At 49.9% G+C, this 14,955-nt stretch overlaps 1 long non-coding RNA gene across 1 annotated transcript in view; it reads left to right on the top strand.

Moving 5' to 3' along the window:
* The window catches only part of LOC125940542 (uncharacterized), a 37,079-nt gene extending 24,358 nt beyond the window's left edge, over positions 1 to 12,721 (top strand). The window contains exons 2-3 of the long non-coding RNA XR_007463745.1: positions 8,666 to 8,696; positions 12,551 to 12,721. This is a non-coding gene — a long non-coding RNA (uncharacterized LOC125940542). The remainder of the gene's footprint in view (positions 1 to 8,665; positions 8,697 to 12,550) is intronic.
* The last annotated feature ends 2,234 nt before the right edge of the window (positions 12,722 to 14,955 follow it).

Genomic DNA, 14,955 nt, shown 5'->3' with positions numbered 1-14,955 from the left:
AGGTTTCAGCTATTCTTAGAAAGCCCCCGCAGGGGCGTCTGCGAAAGCAGGCGTTTGGTGTGTTGCGCCACCACGGACCCGAGCACATGGGGGTTGGACCCTCCCGCGTCAAACCGTGCGCGGCTTAGCCGGGTCCGGGGAAAAGGGGATCCTGGGGGTTGAGCCGATGCCGGGTGTTTGGACCTTTACGGCCCCTCGGCGGAGGCAACACACCTCTTTGGCCTCTGCTTCAAGTAGACGGCACCCCCGGACTGACCCACCCGGGGGAAATCGGTGGTCGCCTTTTCCTGTCCCCCTCTCCAACCTTTTGCTTTCCTATCTCCTTTCTTTTGCTCTCCTATCATCTCTTCTCTTCCGTCACTTCCAAATTTTCACAGGCGGCTTGGGTTAACCTTGTGTATGTGCCCTCTCTTGGGTATCTTATATTGGGTTATAGCAGCAATGTACGGCTGGCGCCTGCAGCCTTACACGTTAAGTGCTGCAGCGTCCCCTAGTTGGGCTCCGTGGTGGGTGGCCGCCATTGCCGCCGAAATATACCAAACAATTATGGGAACACCTGTATTTCCCCGTTTACTTGATCGTCACTCTCACAAGAGGGGACGCACCGAAGAACTACTTAACCTTTTCAAACCAAAAGAAATCTTCCCCGATTCCAAGTAGTCCACAGTGAAAAAACTGGAAAACCAGCTAGAACCGTATCCCCTTTTCTTGTTGCGAAAGGCTTGACTGACGCCCTTGGCCCAGGTTATAAAGTCACCAAAATGGCGAGCGGGGACCTTCTGCTTGAGATCCGCAATAAAGAGCAGCACAATAAACTCAACAAGCTTGTGGCATTTGGAGACATTCCTGTCACCGTTTCACCTCATCGTTCTATGAACACAGCACGCGGTGTAGTTTCTGATGCAGATCTCATCGACTAGTCCGAAACTGAACTATTGGAAGCCTGGAAAGAGCAAAACGTAACCAATGTACAGCGTATAAATATCAGACGAGACAATAAATTCCTACAAAACACCTGATTCTGACCTTTGCCACTTGCGATCTGCCACAAACCATCGAAAGTGGATACACAAAGATAGCTGTCAGGCCATACATACCTAATCCCAGGAGATGTTTCCAATGTGAACGATTTGGCCACGGCTCGCAAAGCTGCCGTGGTAGACTCACATGTGCGAAATGTGGAACCCAAGGTCATTCCTCAGACAACTGTGAAGCGACTCCTCACTGTGTAAACTGTGACGGTGAGCATACAGCTTACTCCCGATCGTGTCCCAACTGGAAAAAAGAAAAGGAAATTATGACTTTAAAAGTACGTGAGAATATATCTTTCAAGGAAGCATGTCAAAGGTGCTCACCATTCCACAGCACAACCTATGCCGAGGCGACGCGTCAGGGGGCAGCGTCGCACCGGCCTCCGCCACCTGCCCGGCCCGCGCATAGTGAGCCGTTGGCTGTGGCGCCCTCCGCCCCTGCGGTGGCTGCAGTCAAGTCTGCTCCACCCACCCAGACAGAGAGACCGACTACCTCAGGGACGTCGGGTCTCAAGACCACGCCCCACCAGGCGAGGTCTGAAAGACGAACTAGCAGCCCGCACGTGCGGGCATCCAGTGCCTACCAGGAGGCAATGGACACAACACCGGCACCATTGGTGCCCACAAACCGGCGTGGCTCTCTCGAGCGCGCTAAAACAAACAAAAAACCCATAACGGGGCCAAACGACGGTCCTGTTACTTAAGAAACTACACAACTGAACACAGAACATTCCTCTCTTCAACAAGATGGCGTTACAAATTATGCAATGGAATGCCCGTGGCATTCTAAACAACTTAGACGACATCAAAGAAATAATACAAGAATTTAATCCTAGGCTGCTCTGTGTTCAGGAAACACACCTAAAAACATCTAATACAAATCTTCTAACACACTATACATTATTTCGCAAAGATCGCGATGATCGCCACACCGCGTCTGGCGGCGTGGCCATTATAGCTCAGAAGTCAGTTGCTTGCCAACACCTCCACCTTCAAACAAATCTAGAGGCAGTAGCTGTTAAGGCAATACTGTTTAACAGGTTGGTGACAGTCTGTTCACTGTACGTACCACCCGAACATCGTTTGGCGCTTACGGAACTTCATACGCTTGTCAATCAGCTCCCTGAGCCATTCATATTAACAGGTGACCTGAACGCCCACAATATGCTGTGGAGCGACTCGCGCTGCGATGCAAGAGGGCGTACTGTAGAAGACTTCCTTTATGTTCAGGTGCGGTTCTGCTGAATAAAAAAGAGCCCACCTTCTATAGCGCCACACATAAGTCATACTCATCAATAGACCTAACCATAGCCTCTCCAAATCTAATGCTATATCTTGACTGGAAGGTCATAAAAAACCCTTACGGAAGTGACCACTTCCCTATTGTTTTAAATCTATCAAAACAAGCTGGCTGCCCTCCACAGGTTCCTCGATGGAAAACCGACTCGTCGAACTGGGAACTGTTTAAAAAGATTACGTACTTACAGTGGGATGCTTTAGTTTCTTTTAATATAGACGATTATGTGGCATATTTGACAGGTTTTATAATTGACGCCGCTGAAAAATGCATAAAACAAACTAACGGACTTGCTAATAAGCGTCGCATACCTTGGTGGAACGATGAATGTAGAGAGGCAAGGAAAAAACAAAATAAGGCTTGGCGCCTGCTTCGTGACTCTCCAACTGCGGAGAATCTCGATAATTTCAAGCAGGCAAAATCACAGGGCAGGCGAACACGTCGACGATCTAAGCGAGACAGTTGGGAAAAATACATATGTAGCATCAACTCTTACAAGGATAAGAATAAGGTTTGGAACAGGGTGAACAAATTAAATGGCCGGCAAACACAACCACTTCCCTTAGTAAACACTCAAGGTGACAGCATGAAAGATCAAGCCGATTTCCTGGGCGAACATTTTTAAAGTATTTCTAGTACATCACACTATGGGCCAACTTTTCTAAAGTTCAAGGAACGCGCAGAGCGGGAACGCCTCGAACGAAAAAGCACTACAGATGAACCTTACAACAGTCCGTTTAGTCTCGCTGAACTCAAGGCCTCTCTCAGTTCTTGCACCAACTCCGCACCAGGTGGTGACCGCATAATATATGAAATGATTAAGAACCTGCACTCAGAAACACTAAACACGCTTCTGTCTCTTTACAATACCATGTGGATATCTGGACATATTCCTTCTTCATAGAAAGAAGCCATTATCATCCCAATTTATAAACAAGGCAAGGACCCCGCATTAGCCAGCAGCTATAGGCCAATAGCACTAACAAGCTGTATGTGCAAGTTATATGAAAAAATGGTGAACCGGCGTCTAATATATTTCCTGGAAAGCAACCGTCTACTTGACCCCCTGCAATGTGGTTTCAGGGAAGGTAGGTCAACAATAGACCACCTCATTCACATTGAGGCAAACATCAGAGACGCCTATATACACAAACAATTCTTTCTCTCTGTATTTCTCGACTTGGAGAAAGCCTATGACACAACATGGCGATTCGGAATCCTCCGAGGCCTATCTGCAATGGGTGTACGTGGCAACATGATAGAAAACAACTTGTCTAACCGCACGTTCCGCGTAAGAGTGGGCAATGCCCTGTCCAGAAGTTTCACTCAAGAGACTGGTGTGCCACAAGGGGCGAGCTTAGTTGCACCCTCTTCATTGTGAAAATGAATTCCCTTCACAAAGTCATTCCATCCTCTATGTTTTATTCAATATATGTCGATGATGTGCAGATAGGATTTAAGTCTTGTAACCTTGCAATATGCGAGCGTCAGGTTCAGCTCGGACTGAACAAAGTGTCAAATTGGGCAAATGAAAATGGCTTTAAGCTAAACCCTCACAAAAGCTCCTGTGTACTTTTCTCTAGAAAGAGAGGCCTAATACAAGATCCAGATATTATGCTGCATGGACAACACATACCAATCAACGCTGAACACAAATTTTTAGGCATTATACTCGACACAAAACTAACCTTCATTCCTCATATCAAGTATCTTAAAGCTAAATGCCTGAAAACAATGAACATCCTGAAAATACTGTCACACACAACATGGGGTAGCGACAGAAAATGCCTCATGAACCTCTACAGGAGCCTTGTACGATCGCGGTTAGACTACGGCGCAGTAGTGTATAACTCTGCTACCCCCAGTGCTCTCAGGATGCTGGACCCTGTGCATCATCTTGGCATCCGCCTTGCCACCGGTGCCTTCAGGACAAGCCCTACTCAAAGCCTCTATGTAGAATCAAACGAATGGTCCCTTGACCTACAACGATCATATTCTACTTTTAATTACTTTCTGAAAGTACAGACTGATAAACACCATCCTTGTTATAATACCGTCCACGATATGACCTTTGCAACACTTTTTCATAACAAGCCTGCAGCAAGAATGCCATTCTCGCTCCGTGTGAGGAGGATGAGCGAAGATATGGACGTTCCGTTTCTTGAAAATCGCCTAATGGCTTCTGCTAAGCCGTTACCACCGTGGTTGTGGCACATCATTGACTGCGACACGTCATTTGTGGAGGTAACGAAGCACGCTCCACAGGCCCACACTCGTATGCATTTTTTGGAGTTACAATTTAAGTACTCGTGTCCAGAATATTACACAGATGCGTCTAAATCGCATGCCGGCGTGTCTTATGCAGCCGTCGGCCCAACCTATTCTGAGTCCGATGTTCTCCACCCTCACACAAGCATCTTTACAGCAGAGGCGTATGCACTATGGTCCGCTGCGAAACACATCAAGCAGTCAAAACTACATAAGGCGGTCATATACACAGACTCATTAAGCGTCGTTAAAACATTGACATCATGCTGCAAACACAAAAATCCAGTAACTGCAGAACGTTTCTCTCTCCTATGTGCTATTTATGCCTCTGGCCAACATGTAACGCTATGCTGGGTGCCTGAACACAGAGGTATTGAAGGTAACGTGCTAGCAGACCAAATGGCAACTTCCTTAAATACAAAATCTTGCGACATGTCCATAGCTGTTCCATTTGTTGACCTAAAGCCATAATTGCGGAAAAAACTACGAACGTACTGGCAACATCAGTGGGACGCTGAAATTCTTAATAAGCTCCACGTGGTTAAGCCACATTTGGGGTATTGGCCATCACTGACCAACTCAAGACGAAGTGATGTCCTATTCTGTCGTCTGAGAATAGGGCACACTTATGGAACACATAGCTTTTTGTTGACTGGCGGTGAACATCCATTGTGTAGTAGATGTGGAGACACCCTCAGTGTTCAGCATGTCCTCCTGGAATGTCGCGAAGCACAAGCCGAGAGGAAAAGACACTTCCCCTTAGCGTACAAGCAGTGTATACCACTTCACCTAGCACTGTTTCTAGGCAGAGAACCGCTGTTTGACATGAAGTCCGTCTTAGCCTTTTTAAATGACGTTCGTACACTCAATGTATTCTGCCCAAGAAATTCGTAGCACGGCCTCCTGCGAGAGGCCGCTGTTGCGATGTCAACCATTGTTTATAGCACATGCCTCCGGCCCTTGTACTCAAGGTACCTGGTGAGGCTGTTGTGCTACTGGTCAACCATCACTTTTTCATTTTTAAATACGTGTAAAGTTATCACAACCTTCCACCTTTCAACTCATAGCATACGCTACTTCAGTCACTATCATTATTTTACTACCTATATGTTTTACGCCATTTACAGCGACAGTTTTTAGGTCTTTACAGCCATGTCACATCTACTCATTGCCCGCGTCATAACAGCTCATCGATTACACTACCACTTGTCATGGCGCTCTTTGGCCATACCTGGCCCTTGCGCCACAAAACACTACACATCATCATCATTCTTAGAAAGCACCATATTATCCTTGCACAAAGCGATTACCTTAAGCGCATATTTGTAGAACAGCCCCGCGTCGTGTATAGGAAAAATAAAAATTTACGCGATACTTTGACAAATTTATCCTTAAATTCAAGCCGTGGCACAGGCTGTATGCCTTGCAACAACTCACGCTGCCAGGTTTGTCCTCACCAGAAAGCAACCAGTACCGCGACAAACTTCTCTGTTAAAATAAAAGGAAACTTTACATCTGACACCGCCAATGTGATCTACCTTCTTGAATGTACAATTTGTAATCAACAGCACATTGGTCAGACGGAGACACCTTTCAGGATACGATTTAATAATCACCGGTCACGCACAAAATATCTTTTGAACTTTCCCGTATCTAAACATGTCAACCTCCCCGGGCACTTTTTCAATGACTTAAAAGCGAGAATATTGGAATCAGGCTTTCGCTCACACCCCGACGGGGAAATTCGCGACTCCTATCTTATCTATAATTGAATACCACCGACTTGGGTATTAATGAAAGCACCGGGAAACTCACGTGCTTGCCTTCTGATTAGAACAATGTGGTTTATAGCTGAAAGTAAATTAATGATAGTCTAACCGCGACGCATGTAAAACAGTCTTGCTTCGTGCTGACACGTTCGCATATCCTCTCTCTTTTTCACTCTGAAGAGGCTATTGTGTCGCATGGTATGTGTAAATGGTAGACCTGTCTCCGCTATCTGGACGACATTGTAGTATTTTCAACCACGTTCCCAGAACACCAGCAGCATCTTGAACAAATGCTAACCTGCCTCGCCAACGCTGGCCTACAGCTCAACACGAAAAAAAAAAACGTACGTTCGCAAGCATGATTATCAAAGTTCTGGGGCACTTAGTTAGCAAAGAAGACATTCGACCGGACACAGAATCTTTCCACCGTCCTCGAGTTTTCTCGTCCTCTGCGCCAAAAAGACCTGCGCAGTTTTCTCGGAGTAGCTTCATATTCCGGCGCTTCATACGCAACTTCACTGCGATCGCGTCTCCGCCTTATCAAGTCCTCTCCAATAACGCGCCCTTCGTTTGGTCCGCCGAATGTGAAAGCGCCTTTTTGACGCTCAAGCAGGCCCTGACGTCAGACCCAGTACTGTACACTTTGACGAAGGTGCAGCGACTATCATTCGCACTGACGCCACCAGTCTTTGGTGCTGTTCTCCTGCAACGTGACACCACCTTGCGTGAACGAGCCGTTTCTTACGCCAGTCGGACGCTGACTCTGCGCAGAAAAATTGGAGGACGCTTAAGCTTCGCCTTTAAGAGTACAACGCGATAGCGTTATCGGGCCCCGTTCGCATCGCATCGTTCGCATCCGGCAAGTAGGCTTCATTCACTCCAACACAGAACGTGGGAAAGCCAGCTTACAAAGACCAAGCTTACACCGATCCCCTTAAAGTCGGCTTCACTTTTACACACAAATGCATTGCTGGGAAGACGATTTTCCAGGGGCAAATTAAGTCGTCTTATATTAAAGTATGAAGGCCCTAGGACCTTGGTTCGTTATTTTATTAATTCTTTGCCATTGCCCCGACGCGCGCGCGGGTCCGAAATGCATTTGGCAGGCCAAGTCCAAATTTGACCTGCCCAGGGTGCCAGCGCCTTCTGGATAAGAGTTTAGCAAGTAGGCTACCCGATTGAGAGGCTTGTCAAGGTGTTTATTGACAGGATGGAGAGGTCGAACTCGGTGCGGCAGTCAGAACCCTGCGAGCAGTCAGGACAAGCCCCGTGCGAAACAGCGCTGGTGATGCGCCTGACTGACCGGCGCTTCTTCGTATTTCATACACCGGAGATGCACCTGGCTAACCGGCACTTCTTCCTTACATTTATCCCCCGGAGAAGAAGACGCCATCCTGGCGATCTAAGCATACGGTAACATAAAGAGATCGTAGAAGGGCTTGAGCCGATCTACGTGAACCGTTTCGCGACCGCGACGGCGCTGATCAGAGGACGGTGACACAGGCTCGACGACATAATTCACGGGAGAAGTTTGCGCAATTACACGGTAAGGTCCATGATATCTTGGGAGCAGCTTAGAAGAAAGGCCGGGAGCTACAGGTGGAACCCACAGCCAAACCAACGAATCGGAACGGAAGCTTGGGGGAACAGACCCACCAAGACGGAGCTTCTGTTGTGTCTGATCTGCGGTGGTAAGACAACGGGCGAGTTGTCTGCATTCTTCAGCATGCTGCGCAGCTTGAGACACAGGAACACATTCCGATGAATCAGGCTGGTAGGGTAGCATGGTATCGATGGTGCAGGAAGGTTCACGGCCGTACAGTAAGAAAAATGGAGAAAAACCAGTGGTAGCTTGAGTGGCACTATTATAGGCGAACGTGACGAACGGAAGCACAGCGTCCCAGTTGGAATGGTCACACGCGACGTACATGGCGAGCATGTCGCCAAGAGTACGGTTTAAACGCTCCGTCAGCCCGTTCGTCTGTGGATGGTCCTGTGGATGATGTGACACTCCTTCAGAAGCGACGTGACGACTTCAGATAGAAATGCGCGGCCTCGATCACTGAGAAGTTCCCGAGGGGCTCCGTGACGAAGAACAAAATGCCGCAGTATGAAGGATGCAACATCTTGGGCAGTTGCAGATGGAAGTGCAGCGGTTTCTGCATAGCGTGTGAGGTGATCCACTGCAACGATAATCTAGCGGTTGTCAGCACCAGTACAAGGAAGCGGGCCGTAAAGGTCGATTCCGACCCGATCAAAAGGACGGGTTGGGCTAGGAAGCGGCTGCAAGGGTGCGGCAGCGGAAGTAGGGGCCGACTTTCGGCGCTGGCAGTCAAGCAGCAGCGGACGTACTTCCGAACGAATTTGTACATGCCAGGCCAGTAATACCGGAGCCTAAGGCGGGTCTTCAACACGCCACCTTGTGCACATTGGGGATCAGGGTGAAACGATGTGCATAAATCAGCCCGAAGATGACGCGGTATTACTAGGAGCCATTGCCAACCCTCGGGGAGATAATTGCGACGGTATAGGAGTTGGTCGCGAATAACAAAGTGATGCGCCTGCCGCCGTAGAGTCCTAGACGCCGTAACAGTGGTAGGATCAGAGAGAAACTCCAAAAGCTAAGAAATCCACGGGTCTTTGCTCTGATCAGAGCGCATGTCATCGATGGCAAGTGCTGAGAGGACAAAGTTGAGTGGGCAAAGACTGTCAGGATCAGGGTCAGGGGATATTGGCGAGCGGGAGAGAGCATCGGCATCGGCGTGCTTGTGTCCATAGCGGTACACAACTCGGATGTCGTACTCTTGCAAACGGAGTGCCCAGCGTGCGAGGCGGCCAGAGGGGTCTGTCAATGAGGCGAGCCAGCACAGCGCATGGTGGTCCGTTACTACATGAAATTGGCGGCCGTATAAATAAGGTCAAACTTTCGTAAGGGCCCACAGTATGGCTAAACACTCCTTTTCTGTAAAAAAGTAGTTTAGCTCCGACTTTGTCAGCGTGCGGCTAGCATAAGCAACGACGTATTCCACATGAACACTTTTGCGTTGGGCAAGAACCGCCCCAAGGCCAACTCCACTTGCATCTGTATGGACTTCAGTTGGGGCATCAGGGGTCAAAATGCCGCAGAATAGGAGGAGAAGTGAGCAGATGGCGAAGGGTCGTGAACGCGTCATAGCATGCTTTCGACCAGGCGGATAGGGCGTTGTCTCCAGCCAGCAGTTGAGTCAAAGGGGCGATGATCATGGCGAAGTTCTTCACAAAGCGGCGAAAACAGGAGCAGACACCGACGAAACTGCGTAGTGTCTTCAGATTAGTGGGCTTGGGGAACTCGGCAACTGCACGGAGTTTTGCAGGATCCGGAAGCACGCCTTGTTTGGATACGACGTGGCCTAAGATGGTAAGCTTACGAGCAGCAAGGAAGCATTTTTTTATGTTAAGTTGCAGGCCAGCCTTAGTCAGACAGCTTAATACCTCTCTTAGTCGTTGGAGGTGAGTCGAGAAATCAGGTGAGAAGACAACGACATCATCTAGGTAGCACAAACACGTGTGCCACTTGAGACCGCGCAAGATACTGTCCATCATACGCTCGAACGTAGCGGGCGCATTACATAGGCCGAATGGCATGACATTAAATTCGTGTAATCCGTCCGGTGTAACGAAGGTGGTTTTGGAGCGGTCAGCCTCTGCCATGGGGACTTGCCAATATCCAGACCGCAAGTCCAAAGAGGGAAAGAACTCGGAACCTTGAAAACGGTCAAGAGCATCGTCTATGCGCGGTAGGGGATATACGTCTTTGTGCGTAATTTTGTTAAGACGTCTGTAATCAACGCAGAATCGAATAGAACCTTCTTTTTTACGAGGACAATAGGCGATGCTCACGGGCTATGGGACGGCTGAATCACGCCACGCCGAAGCATATCGCTCACTTGTTCGTCGATGACGCGGCGTTCAGAAGCTGAGACGCGGTAAGGATGCTGCCGGAGTGGGGCGTGCGAACCGGTGTCGATGCTGTGCGACACTGTGGTGGTGCGGCCGAGAGAATTTTGATGGCAGTCGAAGGAGGCGGCAAATTCGCGTAGCAGGCTGACAAGTTGCGCGCGTTGTGTGGTTGTCAAATCACCGGATATTGACGGTTGGAAGCACTCCAACGGCGGTCGAGTCGCATTGTCGAGCGCGGCGAGGGATGTCGAATGCGCGGTGTCGGGAGCGTCGAAGAGCATTGAAGAATCCACAATTTGAGCGTAACCGAGGCACTCTCCGCGATGCAAAGTAACCGGCAGGAAAGACACATTGCACACACACATCACACCACGGCCAGCACTGATGGCGATGACGGCAAAGGGCAGCGGAAGGGAACGGCGAAGGGCGAACAAGTCACATGGCGTAAATAAGACGGTTGCGTCACGTGCAGATACGCAAGACACAGAGACGGCGGCAGCGGACTGAGGAGGGATATCGGTAACTTCGGCCACAATCATTTTTGTAGGCTTCACAGGATCTTGGTCCATGGCTGAAGCGGAAGGAAACGACAACTCCACCTCGGCGCGGGCGCACTCAATGATGGTATTGTTAGACGAAAGGAAATCCCAGCCTAGAATGACATCGTGGGAGCAGGACGGCAGGACAACGAACTCAATGACATGAAGAGATTCCGCGATTACAACACGAGCAGTGCAGGCTCCCAAAGGTTCGACAGGCTGTGCGCTCGCAGTACTGAAGTACAGCCCGGAAAGCGACGTCGTTACTTTTCCTATCCGTCGGCAAAGTCCAGCGCGTAACACCGAGATTGCTGCGCCCGTATCGACCAGTGCGAATGTTGGAATCCCTTCGACGTATACCTCAATTACGTTGCAGGGGTGATTTCGAGGCCTTGGGTAAAGCGAAGGGGACGCAGTTCTCGCCTCGGGAACTGCGACACTTAGTTTCCTGAGGCAGAGGGCTTGGCCGGCGTCTCATCAGTCATATGGAACGGCGGCGTGGGGATGGCGAACGACGAGTAGTGTAGGGAACAGGGGTTTCATCTGGCGGCACAGGGGATTGTAGCTGTCGAGGGGCGTAACTGTTCATGGGTCGGCGGTAATCATAAGTACGCTGCATAAGGCGTCGACAAAAGCGGGCAACGTGTCCCGGAATACCACAATGGTAGCAAATTGGGCGGTTGTCGGCTGTGCGCCAAGGATTTGGCTGGCGTGGTGGCTGTGGTGCAGGCGGCGAGAAGGGAATCGGGGGCGGTCGCGCAACAGCTTGGAGAGGTGGACGTGGAGCGAAGGGCGGCCTTGCAGCGACGTCAGCGTATGTCAAGGGCGCCGCGACTGTAGGCGGTGGAATAGCAGCTGGCAGGCACTCAGCGATTTGCTCCTTGATGACGATCTGTAACCCCCGTGTCAGTGGGGAGTGTGGTTGCGCGTTCGTAAAGGGCACCAGGGAAAGCTGCCGAGCAACTTCTTCTCGCACGAACTCCTTTACCTGGTGCATTAGAGGCGACTCGTCAACACCTAGCATCAGACCTGAGACAGGGGCGAATTCTGAGGGCGGGTGTCGTGTGACAACTCGCTGCCTTTGAAGTTCGTCGTAACTTTGACACAGAGCAATGACGACAGACACTGTGGTCGGGTTCCGGGCGACCAACATCTGGAAGGCGTCGTCCTCAATTCCCTTGAGGATATGCCGGATCTTATCGGCGTCTGGCATCGTTGCGTCGACTCTGTTGCACAGATTAACGACGTCTTCGATATAGCTGGTGAAATTTTCACCTGGTTGCTGGGCGCGCCCGCGCAGGCGTTGTTCGGCCTGAAGTTTACGTACAGCAGGACGACCAAAGATTTCCGTGAAGTTGGTCTTGAACGCCGACCATGTCGAGATGTCGGATTCGTGGTTCCGATACCACAAGTGCGCAACGTGGCTCAAGTAGAAAATTACGTTGAGCTTTTCCCTATCGTCCCAGTGGTTGTGCCTGCTGACTCTGTCGTACGAGGCGAGCCAGTCCTCGACGTCCTGATCACCGGTACCCGCAAAAATCGCAGGATCCCGCTGATGCTGCACGCCAGGACAGATGATAGTTGGTGCCGTGACTGCAGCTTCTTGGGATGGATCGTCAGGCATGGTTCGAGAAGACTGGGCTTGATCGTCCGGCATGAGCCGAGATGATTGAAGGGTTCGGTTTCGAAGTTCCAGCGTTGATGGAGTCGTACCCAGCACCTCCGCCAAATGTCAAGGTGTTTATTGACAGGATTGAGAGGTCGAACTCGGTGCGGCAGTCAGAACCCTGCGAGCAGTCAGGACAAGCCCCGTGCGAAACAGCGCTGGTGATGCGCTTGACTGACCGGCACTTCTTCGTCGTATTTCATACACCAGAGATGCACCTGGCTAACCGACACTTCTTCTTCCTTACAAGCTCTTTTTATGGTAGAAATTCTGACAAGAGGTTTGTGTTTGAGTTTCCTCGTAACAGAATGCTTTCTCGTACATTGAAATAACAGTCCGACGCCACCATGTCTGAAGATGCCTAAGTTGTACTTAACCATATTTTCACGGATTTCACGGTGATAAATTCAATTTTTTTCACTAACACCTTGCGCCACGCGGAGGGCCTGTGCGGTCGGCGTGGTTGCGGATACTTTTTTCGCCATGGACGCCGACATCCATACCAACGCCGGATGAATTAATTGATGGATGGTTCAACTTTATTTGATCTATTTAAGTGTGGTTGGGCCCCTAGATGTCCAGCAGGCCCCTGGCCGAAATACCATGGCAAGCCCTGTCCGCCAGCCACAGCTCTTCTTCGAGCAAGTGGCCCGAAGAGCGGCCACCCACGAGGAAAAGGAAGGTTTGGGAATAGGTTGAACCGCCATGGGCTTGGGGCAGCTCCACAAACAGTAGAAAAGATCGGCCCGGGGCGCTCTGCAGGTGGTACACTGTGGAATATTGAGACCAGGGTAAAAGAAATGTGCCAGACATGGGGAAATAAGTGCCTTGGTCTGGATATGGCGCCAGGTTGAACTCTGACGGCGGGTAAGGGAATGGTTAGGGGCAGGTAAATCTCGTCTACCTTTCGTGTGTTTTCTACGAAATGGGGTCCTTAACGCTATCGCGTTAAAATTACACAACCACCGAACAAGAGTGCCTTGCTGTTGATTGGGCAGTGCAAAAGTTTCGGCCATACCTCCACCGCCGCCGCTTTACAGTCGTCGCCGACCACAACGCATTGTGCTGGCCATGGTCGCGAAAGAACCTATCGGGTCGCCTCGGTCGCTGGGTGATCCGTTTACAGTAGTATGGTTTCTATGTTACCTACAGGTCTGGAAAGAGTCACAAAGACGCAGATGCTCTATCTCGTTGCTCGTTGCGGAACAATAATGGCTCAGAATCGCCTAATCGTACTGATGTACAGCCGGAGCCCACTTCATCAACCTTGTCGGCCTCAACGCTCGACTGGCTGAAGCCTAATGACCATTCTGTCCTTGTTTCCCACCAACGTGCCGAACCATACTGGCGAACTGTTTTCAACCGCATGCAAAGTTCTGCTTCACCTCCGAACGCCCGACTCTGTCGTAACTTAAACAATTCTAGCTTCACGATGGGGCTTTCCATCGCTATATTTATCACGTCGATGGCAACAAATGGGTAACCATCATACCACGTTCTTTACAACGTGAGGTGCTTGAAGCCTTTCATGATGATCCGACGGCAGGTCATCTCGGATACCACACGACATATGACACAATGTTTGTCATAATTATTTCATGCTGTAAGTATAGATGCAGATAGAACATTGGGTCGGTCGTACTCAGTACAGCCGAATTAAGGCTCGCACGCACACATTCTATGATTGGGGGAGAGGGGAGGGGGAGGAACTCAATATAAGATTTGGGCCGCTTGTTCCGAAATAACTTGCAAGGGATCCTAGCGCACGAATGACTTGATTCGGCCAGCTGCGATTGGGCATGCAGGCTGCATAAATTGCGCCATATAAATGGAGATGAGCATGAATTATGTATATCTCCAAGTGCGCCATTAGCCTCACGTCGTTCCTGCAAAGTCTTTAAAGAATAGTAGTGTCGGACGTCTCCGCCACCTTCTCACCTCGCTACGTTTCTATATAAATAAGTTTCTTTTATTTTACAAACAAAAAAACGTGTTTATTTAGCGATGTTGTGTGTCGAGAAGGCGGCAAAGGCTTCCGACTCTGCTCGATGAGTGTCCAGTTCTGATCTCGTCGAAAACCTCCGAGCCGCGCCAGAGGCACTGGCAACAGTCATGGGCGACGCACGCGTTCGGTGCGAACGCAAGCAAGACGCCGATGGCACCGAAATAAGTTCCGCGCGTTGCTGGTGCTGCTACAGCATAAAGTGGCTTGTTCACGATGTTCGTCAGTATGCGTGGCTCAACGTCAGGCCCATCGCGCTATCCATCGCTTTCATATTGCAAAGTGTCCAAAGTCACTGGATAATGTCCAGCCGCCCAAAAGAATGGGCACATTCCCTTGACAAGAAGTATCATCGTTCAACGGATGTCTGAATGGAAGTCAATACGGCAGAAAACTATGACCCAAATTGGTTCATATTGAGTGACATAGAGGGTCTGGCGACAA

Source organism: Dermacentor silvarum, chromosome 10, assembly GCF_013339745.2.
Source record: "Dermacentor silvarum isolate Dsil-2018 chromosome 10, BIME_Dsil_1.4, whole genome shotgun sequence".
NCBI classification, from domain to species: domain Eukaryota; kingdom Metazoa; phylum Arthropoda; class Arachnida; order Ixodida; family Ixodidae; genus Dermacentor; species Dermacentor silvarum.
This window is presented reverse-complemented; position numbering and strand designations above follow the sequence as displayed.